Here is a 13927-nt window from a genome sequence, read left to right on the forward strand (position 1 = left end):
GATTTGTTTCCTCCAGAGTTTCTGAAGAAACCAAGTCGCATGTATAGCACTAGACGATGAAGAATATGATAGGATGCATGATCAGCACTACTTCGGGAAGCACTACAAAATACAAAATCAGCAGAATTTGTAACTCACAGCATGTTTATTCATCAAGAAACAGAGTAGAGCTTAAAAACCTATTACGTTCCACTCCCTGGAGCACACTTAATTATGACTAGAAAACGTAGCATAGATCGATTTAAGTAAGAAATAACACAATCTAGTTTATTTATTCATGCATGATTGCTTGGTAGTCATAACCGAATGATCTCAGGGAAGAACAGGTGTCGGAGCTCCACCGCCACTAGTTCCAGGATACGGACCTCATAACCTGGATTCGGTACAAAGATATCATCACCACCTGGAACATAACTGCGTCCGGTCGGTCCTGAACCTGCTTCGATGCCTCCACCGTGCTTCCACCAGTGTAGGGGTAGTAGTGAGAAGTTTAAATTGAGGCGGCAGTCCTACACGTCCAATTCCAGGAATATAGGCATCGCCACCCGAGTGAAAAAACAAGAACTTGGCTCTTTCTTGTCCTGGGGTTTAGAGTTCTTAGTAATGTGAGTCCGGCAGCAACAGTGGCTAGCAAGATGTAGGAGATGAGACGAAGTGCAAGGAAAGTGGAATTGCACTTGTAAGCCATTGTAGGAGAGGAAATTTGTGGTGATATGTTTTGTGTTGAAGCCACATGAGAATGGCGCCAATTTATAATTCAGAGCTTTGGTGAAGTTGGATGAAATACGACGGCGACTTAAGATGGAGTCGTCTGAAATAAAATGGGGCACCTTGGTAGTTGATAATTTGGTGCTTAGTTAAATGCATTACACTTGGTTTAAAATGGTTGGGTATCACTTTTTATTACTGCTTGTTTGGGAAATATTCACCAATGTTGCAGCGGCCAGTAATGGAGATTCCAGTCGGCTGATTTATGAGCCGACGCTCGAATAAAACTTTGATTGCTTTCCGCTGTATTTGTTGATGTTATCTACCCTCTTAGATACGGTTCTTTTTTCCTCATCGTAACAGATTACCCAATACCTGTTTTGCATCTATTTCTCTCCGTATAAGAGAGATTCATCCTTTAATTTCAAATTTAAATTGAATTAGAGGTTTTTACTTTTAGTTTAATCTCCGAGGAGTTTATAGACTAAAAATTGTTGAGAACTGCTCCACTTTCACCTGCTGTTATTGTGTCTTGGTGGGAGAATTACATTTAAATCTCACTCAATACAATTAATTACTTTGATAATTTATGAGTTGTCATTTCCTAAACTCAGTTGTTAATATACTTAGAGTAATTAATTGTATTGAATAAGACTTTAAAATATTCTCTCTTTTTTTCCCATTATTTTCTTTATCCAACCTTCCCGTCTGGCCTTTGCATCAAGTGAGAGAGAAGATTCGGTTCAATTTTCTACATGTTTGCACCTGGCAGTATTGACTTTATCTCCTCCATTAATTATGCTTATTTGTTTTGTCCATAACTTCTACTAATTAAAAATTGCATGATTCCAGTCTTAGTTTTACAAATATATTATCCACTTTTTCCCCAAATAGGTGCAAAACCGTTGAAAGATGCATTTTTAAAAAAAGGGGGGGGGGATTGGAATAAAATGTTGTTAAATGTCTGCTAACAAATTATTCATCGAAGATATAACTAACATATAACATGCCATACATCGAAGGACGAACCAAGTAACAAAATCAGCTAAAATTTCTCCAACAAAACAGTTACTTCTTGAATTCACATTTCACAGTATAGCTTGAAGTGTTACAACAAAGCATTCTCATTTCTTGTCTACAAACCAAAATCCAACAGGATTCAAGGGGTTGGTCTTTCCTCGGAAAATCGAGGAAGCTGGACCAGTGATTTACACGGGTCACACCTTCCAAACCTGACCAGTTTTGATCTTCTACAGATGATGTCGCTCCATCTTCGACGTCTACAGGCAGCCCTCCATAAGTCTCATTTTCATCCGAGGATCTCACAGTGAAGTTCCGGTGCAGCAGAGATGGCTCAGACTTCTGGCCGTCATCTGATTCAACTGGATTGCCGGAAGGTTGCTCTGGATGGTCGCTGAAGAAAAGCCTGGCTCATCATAATCGGATTCTGAGTCCATCTTCCCGTCCAAAAAGAGACAGACCACAGCACAGTCATCCATCTTTGATGTTGGATACTTAAGCTTCCACTCCCGAGCTGCGGAATCCACCAGAATCCTAGCAGCTGATGATCGAGTCGGTGCTGAAGCTATTATCTCAACCACCTCTTCATTGCTCAACACGTCCCACCCCTGAACAGAACAAGAGAATCATTTGTGTGAAAGCAAAAGATGATGACTCATCCCTTCTATGAAGAATAAGGGCAGCATACATGTTAAATAGAAACCAATTTTTACAGGTTAAATTAGTATTTTGATTCCTTAAATTTATAAGTTATCTGGCCTATAAGTCTATTCATGCAACAATAAGGCTGTCAATTCCAACTATATGAGTCATGTGCATGGCCCGATAGCAATGAGTCGCACTGTTCAAAAGTATAAATGATAGACACATTTATATTGATATCGATTGATAAGCATGGCATGTATAGTAAACTATTCAACTACTGCCAAATTCACAAACATGAAGTCTGGTGCTAATACGAAACCCTGTGCGTCTGTAAACTGTTTAAGATCAATGTATAAATACACTAGCAAGAAGCAAAAGTAATCAAACAAATCGAATCAATACATAAATTTGATGCCTAAAATTATTATTGATCCCAATCTATCCGGAGAAATCTCTGCACGCAGAGATTGATAGTATTTAGCAAATAAACTAGAAGAATCAATGAAAGACATAATAGAAATCAATGGAGAAATAAATTATAAGAATGGAACCAGGAATTACCCCATCAGAAGCAAGAACAATGAACTGATCTTTGTCTGTAAGCAGCCGATGAGAAAACTCAGGTATGGAAATCACACCATACTCCTTCAAGCAGAAATCTCAAATGCTCGAGCATTGCTAATCCTGGTGCATCATCAAAAGGCAAACACACTCTGGGAACTTCAGGCTCATCTTGCAGTGGCAATACTCTGCCTTTGCACCGTTTAATTCTTTCCGCTTCCCCTTTAAAGATTTAACAGAATTAGAGTAAATAGCTTTAACAACAAAGCATAAACAGCACGAGGAAACAATTAATGAAGGCAGTATATCACACACTTGGCAAATCAGGCTTCAAATCAACAGTTAACTGAATGGCCACCATTGAAATCATTGCTGTCTTTGGATCCCATGATTGCTCGCGAATCCCCAATGTTCCCCATGAACAGATTTGAAACCTGTAGAAGTGTAACAGCAAAAGTAAAATAAGAAAAGGGGTAAATAAAAACAAGAAGAAGAAGAACTCAATCACATTTAGAGACTTCATATTCACACAAACCCCTGTACTAACCTGCTTCACTATAGTGACAGCCGTGCTCCCACTACAGAAGCAGTCCAGATTTGGATGAGACCTAAGTTCTTTGTCCATTGCCTTATAAGCCTTCATGAAAGCTTCTCTCCAGAGAGAATTCACAATATCCTCAGCAGAACAATCCTTCTCACAGACTCCATCATCAGTATTCCCATTCGCTTTGAAACAAGCTTTGCCTGAGCCTGACCCATTTCTCTTCGATTCACAAGAATGCAAAAATGAAAGTAGTTTTACAGGCAAGGTATCCCTCACATTGCGTGCAACGACATGACCATATGGACCGTGGCCATCAAAGACACCGCAGAAAATGGCATCATCCGAAAATAAGTCCTACAGAGAAACACAGGTCCAAACAAATATATGTATGAAAAAAGGCGACGGAAATAAATTCATCTTGAATCATTGAGAAGAAGAAGAAGAAACTCACTTCCCATACAATCATGGCATCCTGATTGATACCCTTTTTGCCTTGCTGTGTGAATATGCAAGAAGTCCGGCTCTTTCCATTGGTTAAGATTCGATTAGGTAGGGACGGAAGATGCTGCAGAGCAATGACATGATCAGAGAATGTTCTCCTTGTTCTCTTTTGCCCACAGAAACCAACTTCCAAACAAGATGGAGAGATCGTGTCACCGTTGCTCCTACTACTACAAGTACTCCGACTGCTTTGTGGAGACACAACACCCCATTTGATCAGCTCCACGAACAAGGCATCTGATCCAGTGAAATTGAAGCCAAGTTCCCTTGATTTTTTTCCAATACAGATCTCACATAAACTTCTGAGATCGCAAGCCAATAATAGTCAAAATTCAAAAAGTATGACCCACTTCACACTTTAATGTCCGAAAATGAATCTTTCTAGCTTAGTCAAATTTGATGATCTGCCAGCGGTTCTGCAAATGAATGATGAAAACGGCTTATAGAAGAAGACAGGTAAAATCAATGGATAACTTAAGGTCTCAAAGATCCTAGCCTGCATGTAAAAATAAAATTAAGAAACTCAATTAATCAATATGTGTGAATTTAAAAATCCTAACATGAGATAAAGGAGCGGAATATACTGCCAAGGAAAGAAAGACCGATTATTTGTCTTCATAAGAATTCCCATCGAAAGCATCAAAATGGAAACTATGAAATTATTTAATCCAGAAACTAAGCTTCAAAATTTTAATTTAAGCAGATGAAACCAGAAAAGCACAAACTATTAGTCTATCAACCCGTCCTCTCTAGATTTTTCAAACCTCATCATTCTCCGTCTTTCCTTTCCACAGAAATAGATCTCTCAAGTCACATTGAGAAGGGGAGGAGGAAAAGGAAGAGCAATCTCACAAGAACCCAACTTTTAAGCGGAACAGTGAAAGGAAAACGAAATTAAATTGTGAAATAGAGATGAGAACATTAGAGCAAATAAACTTGAAGTAAACCTACCTGGGAATGGGAGGAAAAGCCCGCCCATGAACAAAAAATCACTTAATTGGAAACAGAGATCTTCACTGACTTTTCGTCGTTTACTTCTGCAACAAAGAAGAGCATAAATTTGGTAAATGGCCCCTTTTTGAAATGAGGAAAAACAAAGCTAAGGTAAGCAAAAGAGCGCAAGCTCAAGTTTTCTCACTACGGAACGACAGGAGGAAAAGTGAAAAACGCAAAAGCAGAAAAGGACGAAGCAAAGTTATAATCTCGTCAACAAAGAATCCCGCGGAGACGCAGAATAAAAATGCATTGGAGATCGGGTAAATATTACACAATTATCATAATGACAAAGACCCAAAAGTAGAAACAGTAAACCCAGAAATGTGAATATCTTTTTTTAAAAAAAAAATTCCCACCATGGTGGTGAACGTAACGAACGAGGGTCCAGACACAAACACCAAAATAGCAGAAGATACTAAGAAACTACCAACCCAGAGATAAGAGGCACTAAACTGAATTAGGGAAAGAAATTTAATTAAATTTTCAGGAATTGTAAAATTACAAACATTCAACATAAGCATTGCACATTGATCAAAACTGGTAGAAAAATAGAAGAAATCAATCGTGTTCTCTTCGGTCATCCCGGCCAGAAACAAAGTCGAAAAGCCCAAACCCCAAGAGGGCAAGGCTCTACTATGAGCAGCGATCCACCAAAATCAAACCAAAAAAGGCTCATAAGTCATACCCGCAAAGAATTTCGGATGGAGGAACTTGGAATCGAGCCTGCATAAGTAAGATGAGAAATGACGATGGGTGGTTACTTCAAAAGGGAAGGGAGAAGAGAGGATTAGGAAGGCTAGAGGACACCCATCACCTTGGGAATGGAGAAATGAGGCTTGAGATAAAAGGATAAGAGAGCAGAAGCAGGGCAGGGCAGAGAGAGAGAGAGAGAGAGAGAGATGGAGAGGGAATGAAAACAGGAAAGGGTAAGAGAATTAATAAGAGTTGATGGTGAAGATGGGCGGGTGGTGCATTAATTGCAAGAGAAGGGCATACAGAAACGCAAGGAAGAAGAAAGTGAGAGTACAAGCAGGGGAAGAGAGAGAGTAGGGTTATTATTATTAAGTTATGTGATGGTTCAAGGACGAAGTTGCTTACCCCTCGACCATAGGTGGTCATTACGTACCTTCAAGTATTTCATTTCTTTGAATCAATTTCATACGGAGATACCCAACAAAGCGCGTATAGTTCGATTTTCCTCGCATTATGATGTTTTTTCCTTTCATCGAGCCAACGTTTTCGTGAGCAATGGGATTAAGGCGTTGGGGTTGTGGAAGATCCGCGGCACAGGCCAAAATCCGGCACTGATTATTACTTATTAGTGTCTCTTTTACTTTTTCTTCCTTATATATATATATATATATATATTAACACAAGACCGCAGCGCAAGGAACAAATAATAGGTATCTACATCCTATATGACAATATTAAAGTTGTTTTCAGGCATTTGATGAGCAAGAGAATCAACGCATTTTTGCCTTTTCTAAAAATATAATCAACAATAATAATTTAATTTTTCATAATAAAATTTTTAATTCTATCAATGATCCCAAAGAGGGGATAATTCTAATAGAAATTGTCTTTGATAAACGACAAAGCTTTTAAAAAATTAAAGTAACTGTAAATTTTGATTAATTTGATATTTTAATAAAACTTAATTTCTTCTAAGACACTCCAGAGTTTGACAATAATACTTTGATAATATATGATATATTTGGAGAAGTTCATAATACAATTCCTTTAATTATCATGTGTGAGACTTTTACAAGTGACGGCCCATTGATATTAGGTAAACCATCATCCTTTTATTTATATTATTTTGTATTGGGTTCTCTTTGTGTTTTATTCATGAGGATGTTTAACTCATGTAACTAAATATTTGTTTAGGATTATTATATCCTGATTTCGGATTAGTGAATGATAATTTCTATCTCCATTTGTGTTAATGTCATTCTTATATATACTTATTTGTTCTCAAACACGAAGAACTTGATTAAGACTTTCTTTTAATGTTTTAAAGGCATTTAGGAGTAGAAAATTTAGACCAAGTTAAATGAATCACGAGGGATTGAGTATTCGGTCGCTGAATACTTTTATTGCCTTGTGAATAAAAATATACCTACTAATATAACACAATCACATCAGGGCTTGCACTTGGTCAAGCCTGATACAAAATTCACCTAAGAAACTGGGGGTTAACATGATTGGAAAGCTCTTTGTTGCTTGAAGTCTTTAACTAGTAATTAAGAGGCGTAAATCAACACATATAAATTTAATTTCAATTAAGGATGAAAATGGATAGTAAGAAGCAGTTGAGCCAACAATAATCCAAGTCGCGACTTAAAATCTACTATAACCATTTGCATTGACCATGGATTAAATTTGCTTTATTGTTATAGTTACATTTTTAAAATATTATAGGACCAAAAACATAAGCTCCGTTGATTTCTGCATAAATGTAGCAGATAGAAAGAAAAATAATTATATCCATGCATAAAAAAACAAAATGCATATATTGATGATTTTAATCGAATAAAATTAAATTTTAATGAAAGGAAAGATGTGGCAATTTGATTAAAAAAATTAAAAAGGAGAGGTTGCAATTTTTGGTTAAAAAAAAAAGGATGGGAAATATTTGGATAAATATTATATTAATACAAGAAATAAATAGGAGTAGACGAGGAAAGTAAGATAGACTCGCTGCGAAAGGGCAAGAAGGGGAGAGATGAAGAGAGACAGAGAGGCACGCGTCCACTGACCGATACACTGGGACACGTGACGTGGCGGTTGAGCAATTTTTTTAAAAAATGGACCACTATCGTTTGAAAATAATAAATGTTATAGTCCGTTTTAAATTAGAAAACATTTTAGAACAGATTCAATATTCAAAATATGCAATACTTTAATAAAAATAAAATTTCATTAATAATATTTTTCATTACTCTTTTTTATTTTTAATATTATTTTCTAAGTGAAATATTAAATGTTGAGCATTTTTAAAATTTACATTTTTATTTAAAAAATAAAATTTTAAAGTATATTTAGTAAATTGTATTAATATATATAATTTTATTTAAAAATATTTAGTAAATTGAGAAGGGACGTATAATGTAGTAATTAAGAATTATTATTTTCTATTCATGATTAAAAAATCGTCAATTTCCCAGGACTCGACTGTCAAAGAGAAAATTCCCAAAAGTTCAATTTCTATTCTACGAAATCCTTGATTCTTCACAGCATCACCTTCGCCATCTTTTGCGCAAAAGAACAAGTCGATACTTTTCTAATTTTATATATATATATATATATATATTTACTGTTAATATGTAATATATAAAATTGAGACAATGAGAACAAAATTTTTTTAAATTATGTAAATAATATTTTAGTTTCTTGAAATTTCATAATTTTTTTAAAATTTTTAAGGACTTTTCTATCATTAAAAAAATTAATATAAATGATCAAATTATACTTAATTCAAACTTACGAATTACTATTGAATTCTTGCGATTTAAAAAAAATAAATTTTAAAAAAATTATTAATGACAATTGATATTTGTAGCACTTGAGAAATATTAGTATTTTAAATGCAAACTTATGAATTCTTATTGAATTCTTGTAGTTTTAAGAAGAAAAATTATAAATTTTAGGATAAAAGTTGTGAAAATATTTGAATTAAGAATAATTTAGTCATTTATATTAACTCTTTAATGATGAAAAAGTACTTATAAACTTCAGAAAAATTATGACATTTTGAGAAATTAAAATATCATTTACATAATTTTAAAAAATTTTATTATTATTTTTCTTATAATTTTTTTAACAAGACACTGGTATATATTAACATAAATTGTAAGGGATCAAAGCTCATACCATGTGAGTTGATTGTAATTGTTTTATTTTACTCATTTCATTTAAAAATGTAAGATATTTTTAATTGAATCTCACATTCTAATAAAGTCATCCATATGATTATTATTACAAGACACTCTCAATTTTCACGCATTTTGATATCATTAAAAAAAGATGTACTTTTTTTTGTTACTCTTAACTTTTAATACTAATATAACTATATTAAATATATTTAGCCCTTCGTATTAACCAATAAAAAGTAAAATTGTAAAGGTAGTTTAAATGTTACAAGTTATCTTACATTTTAGACAAAGAATTCCTTCTAAAAAATATTCTACAAGTAGGACCAGAATTGAAATAATTACTTGTCCTCAACTTAATGTCATTTCTTCATATTTACTTATATTTAATAAGATGTTTCGCTTTAAAATAAATATAAAATAATTTATTAAATATAGACACTTAAAAAAAATACAATAATTATACATTGAAATACTAAAAATATTAGCTAAAAATGTCTAACATTGTTTAATATCAAAATTCTCTAAAAATGCTTTGTATATTTTTCAATGGAGGGAGTATATGTTTAGATATTCTATAGGTTTTTTCCATTTTCAACCGCAAAGTTTAAATTAGTTGTGAGAAATTGTGTGTGTGTGTGTGATGAAATATTTTTGGGGTTGATCTAAGTTGCACAAATACTGATACACAGCATATTTGATACATTAATACTTTTTTTAAAAAAATATAGAATATGATACGTTTTCAATATGTGCAAAATATATATATATATATATAATCATAAAAATAATAAAAATATAATCTCAATTTTAAAAAATCCAACCTAGCATGCATATATAGTTTTTTATAGTAATATCAATCAAAATATAATCTTTAATTATACTTTTATTCCATATCTGCCTAATTGCCTGCCACATAATCTTTGTTAGATAGTTTCATATTCAAGATTTATACGTCAAAAGATTTTATTCCAACATTTTCATAATTAAAAATATAATTTTTATCGTTTCATTATATTTAAAACTTATTTTTTAGTGAATCTAATGTTTGACTTTAAAGCAAATCACATAAATATATTAGAGACAAAAAAAGTTAATATTACAATATTTAATAAAATCTAATTTCTTAAAAATAGTCTCTAAGTATCAGTTTTAAAGTATTAACTTGTAATTTAAAAGAATTGGATACGTATCAAAAATTAATTTTTGTAAAAATTAAAAAAATAATATTTTGATACCTCATAAATACATATTGAAAAAATATTAGTGAGTATTGATATTAGGTACAATATCAATATGAATATAAATATGTGAGATAATTTAAAGTATAGGTATTTTTATAGGTGCTGATGTTTCAAACAAATGAGTGGCGTTCGTTTTGGTAGCTTGTCAAATAAAATATAGAAGAAACAATCATTCTTAGTTTGAAAAATGAAGGGGGAAAAACAACGGGTTCTTCATCTGAATGTGAGCTAGCCTGGCTTCTTTCCATCCTTTCAATCAACGGAATAGAATTCGTCGCATCTTTTTTATAATATTGTTGCCTTTATCGACGTTACTCAAAATAACACGAATATATCATCGCGTGTTTTTCAAATTGACATATTTATTTACATTTTAAATAAAAATATAGATAAATCAGGTTCGATTTATATGTCTTTTTTAAATTTTCAAAAGCAACATTTATTAACATTCTTCCAATCCTACCCTCATTCATGAATAATGTAAACATGCTTTAGTGTATTAAATTAAAGATAAATTTGATAACAGGTTAACAGTTTGATGTATTAACTGTATTTCTTAACCCGTGTGTTAAAAATCATAATAAAAAATATCACAATAAAGAAGAGATGGAGTAATATTTTAGGTTGAGTATTAGAATAAAAAATTATCTTAGGTACAAGTTGAAGGATGGAATTCGCTGCCTGGGGACGTTTATTTGAAGCAAAGGCGTGATGAGAGTATGCGTTGACGGGCAAATGGAAGGAGATGGATTGGTCGACGGCAAAAGCTAAACCTTGTTAATAACAAAACAGGAAAGTCAACCAAACATTAGACTCAATAATTGACCTCGTTAATTATATCAATTATTAATTAATAATAAATGTGCGTGCCTATTTATATCCATCCATTTGTAACGTGGGGGGTGTTCGAACACGGCCCCGTGCTTGCATGCACGCTTACATCCTAGCCTAGTTAATTAGGTGACATGATCACTCCTATTTTATGTCCTTAATTAATTAATTCGTATTTTTACGCCACAACAAAACAGCCCAATCATGTTTAACACTTGTCTACGCTTGCTCAGTTGACGGCGTCTGTGTATGTAGGAGTGTACTTACTTGTTACTAATGATTATATTATATATATATATATATATATATAACAGATTCATCAGAGAGACGACCTAGCATGGTCAATTTAACAATAGTACTGGACTGGTCAAAAATACTATAATATTGGGAACTCGCATTTTGGTATTGGACACATTATTAGGTTTCATTCAACACCAACTCATATCATTAGGAATATTATAAGTCCACGCGTTTCTGCTTTTTAATTGCACATTATTCACTCGTCTAATTTAACGCACACGCTGTCTTAATTCTCTTCTTTCTTTCTTTTTTTTTGAAAAAAAAATGCCTGTGATATTTTGTGATGGCTTTGGAAAGGAATTGAATCAACCATGCATATATGCATGGAGAGGATCAGAGTAGAAACATATGCAGTTTATCAACTAACAACGTCTATAGTTAGTATGAGCAGGATGATTTTTGGAACGAGGCTTGTCCGATGGATATATAATCACATGGCGAGTTTTTTTAATTAGATTTTTTGTATAAATTTAATTTTTTTTTCCGTTTTAGTTAGCCTTATTTGACATGATTAGACGGGGCAAGAATATCATAACCACGCAGTTCTGGGTTACATGAACAGTGATCATTTCCATATGATCATTTCACTCTCCAACGCAACCTTTTCGAACGGAGATTGCGACAAATTTAACTTTAGTTTATTTTAAGTGTACTTCTTTCAGATTTATTTTTCTCAATTTGACTTTACACTTTTTACTGAATTTTTAATATAAATAATTAACAAGAATGGTATGTTAGAAAAATGAATGCACACTTTTTATAAATAGCTAATTTAATAATTTTTAAAATTTATATGAATTATCTTTTAGATTTAAAAATATAGATTAAATGGATGACGCCCAACACCTTTTAATCTAAACCAAAACTCAAATTGACTCCTCTACCTATTACTTACTATTCTCCTATTTGCGTGTCTTTTTATCAAGAATCTGCCTTCCCTTGCGTGTGACAGTAGCGATTGAATAAAGTGGGTGTCGTATGCAATACAAAGCAGAGAGTGGATGCTGTGGTTAGAATGCAGAGTTGATCATATCAATGAAACCAACTGTGAGGTGCCTCAAAAATTAAATAGAAACGGAAGCAAGTGGTGATTAAAAAGCGTCTCATACTTTTCACGATGAAAAATATTGAAAAGTGAACAAATCACGGGTGCCCGACCTGCTTTTTTAATTGTTGGTGTGGGGCAGTGGAAAGAAAACGAAAAAGAAATAGCAAAAAAAAAAAAAACTGCTTTTTAATCGTTTTGGGTGGAAATACGTTGGCCAATAGGAGAGGTCGATTGAATCCCCACGTTATATTATATTATATTTTACATTGCCGTATTTGGATGGCTAGCTAGAATCCATATCTTTGCTTTCTTTTTTCAAAATAATAAAAAGATGATTAAAAAAAAAGAGCATTTGGCAGGACTTTTAGTTATGGTCTCTCTCCAACTTTATAACAAATTGGGGGAAATTGTAGGGCCGTTAGCCAAGAACTTTAATATATGTAGCTTTCTAGGTAGGTACGTTTTGCCATCATCATCTACACTCCCCTCGTCCTCTTTACTCACTTTCTTCAATTCACACCCCCCCTTTTATACAATTAAAAAAAATTAGTGAATTATAATAATTATAATTATGTTTAAAATCAAAATATTTTAATTAAAAATTCTCTTAATTAATGTTTACCTTTTTTTATTTAATTTATTAATATTATTTATAATTTATTTATGAGGCAGAGTTTATTGCTTGTAATAAAAAATCAATAAAATATAAGATAGCTTCCCTTAGATTTGAAAATGGAGAAAGTACACGTTAATGTCTCATAATATAAAATGTTTTAAAAAAATAATGATTCATTAATAAAAATTATTTTAAAATTACCTCTCATTATTTCACTTTTTAAATATATTTTTCTCCTTTGTTAAATAAAAGATAGGCTAAAATATACTCTTTTCGTTTAAAAATGTAAGGCATTTTTAATCGAATTTCATTCCCGAATAAAATAGTTACCTACTTTTTAACTAACTCTATCTTTTTATATTTATCCCTATTAAATACCCTACAATAAATATAAAGTCATTATCAATAGGAGTATTTTTTTAAAAAAAGACAATGATTACATCTCAAAAGACTATAAATATCTTACATTTTTTAACATTCAACTCCTCAAAAAATATATTATATTTTTAAACGGGGGAAGTACATTTTATTCTATAATTTTATATAAGATTTTAGTTTAATCCCTTAATTTCATAAATTGTCTTTTGGCTAGAAAATATTTTTAATCCTTTAATTTTATATAAGGTTTAATTTCAATCTCTTGAAATTATAAACTATTTTTTTTAGTTCCTTAACGTTAATATCATTAGTTTTCACAAAAAATTTTCATATTAAAATTTTAAATATTGATAAAATATTATCAAATATTGGCATATTATTTTTAATTTTTTAAAATAGTAATAATTAGAACAAAAAATAATTAATTAAAACCAACAGTGTTAAGGTTAAAAATTAAAAAATAATTTATAAAATTAAAGAATCTAATTAAAATTTTATATAAAATTAAAAGATGAAAAAATATACTTTAACCTTACCTTTTCAGCCCTTTAACTCTAACTTCATTGGTTTTAAATGATTATTTTTTATATCAATAATTATTTTTTTAAAAAAATAAATTTAACTTGTCAATATTTGAAAATAATTTTTTAATGAAAGTTCATT

At 31.9% G+C, this 13927-nt stretch overlaps 2 pseudogenes; both read right to left on the minus strand.

Moving 5' to 3' along the window:
* Window positions 1-202: 202 nt before the first annotated feature.
* On the minus strand, window positions 203-688 carry LOC129295762 (putative cell wall protein; annotated as a pseudogene).
* Window positions 689-1739: 1051 nt separating this feature from the next.
* Window positions 1740-6071, minus strand: LOC129295763 (probable protein phosphatase 2C 52; annotated as a pseudogene).
* Between the last annotated feature and the right edge of the window lie 7856 nt (window positions 6072-13927).

The sequence above is a fragment of the Prosopis cineraria genome, unplaced genomic scaffold (genome assembly GCF_029017545.1).
Source record: "Prosopis cineraria cultivar Desert tree isolate PC_DT_omini unplaced genomic scaffold, ASM2901754v1 PC183, whole genome shotgun sequence".
Taxonomy (NCBI): Eukaryota; Viridiplantae; Streptophyta; class Magnoliopsida; order Fabales; family Fabaceae; genus Prosopis; species Prosopis cineraria.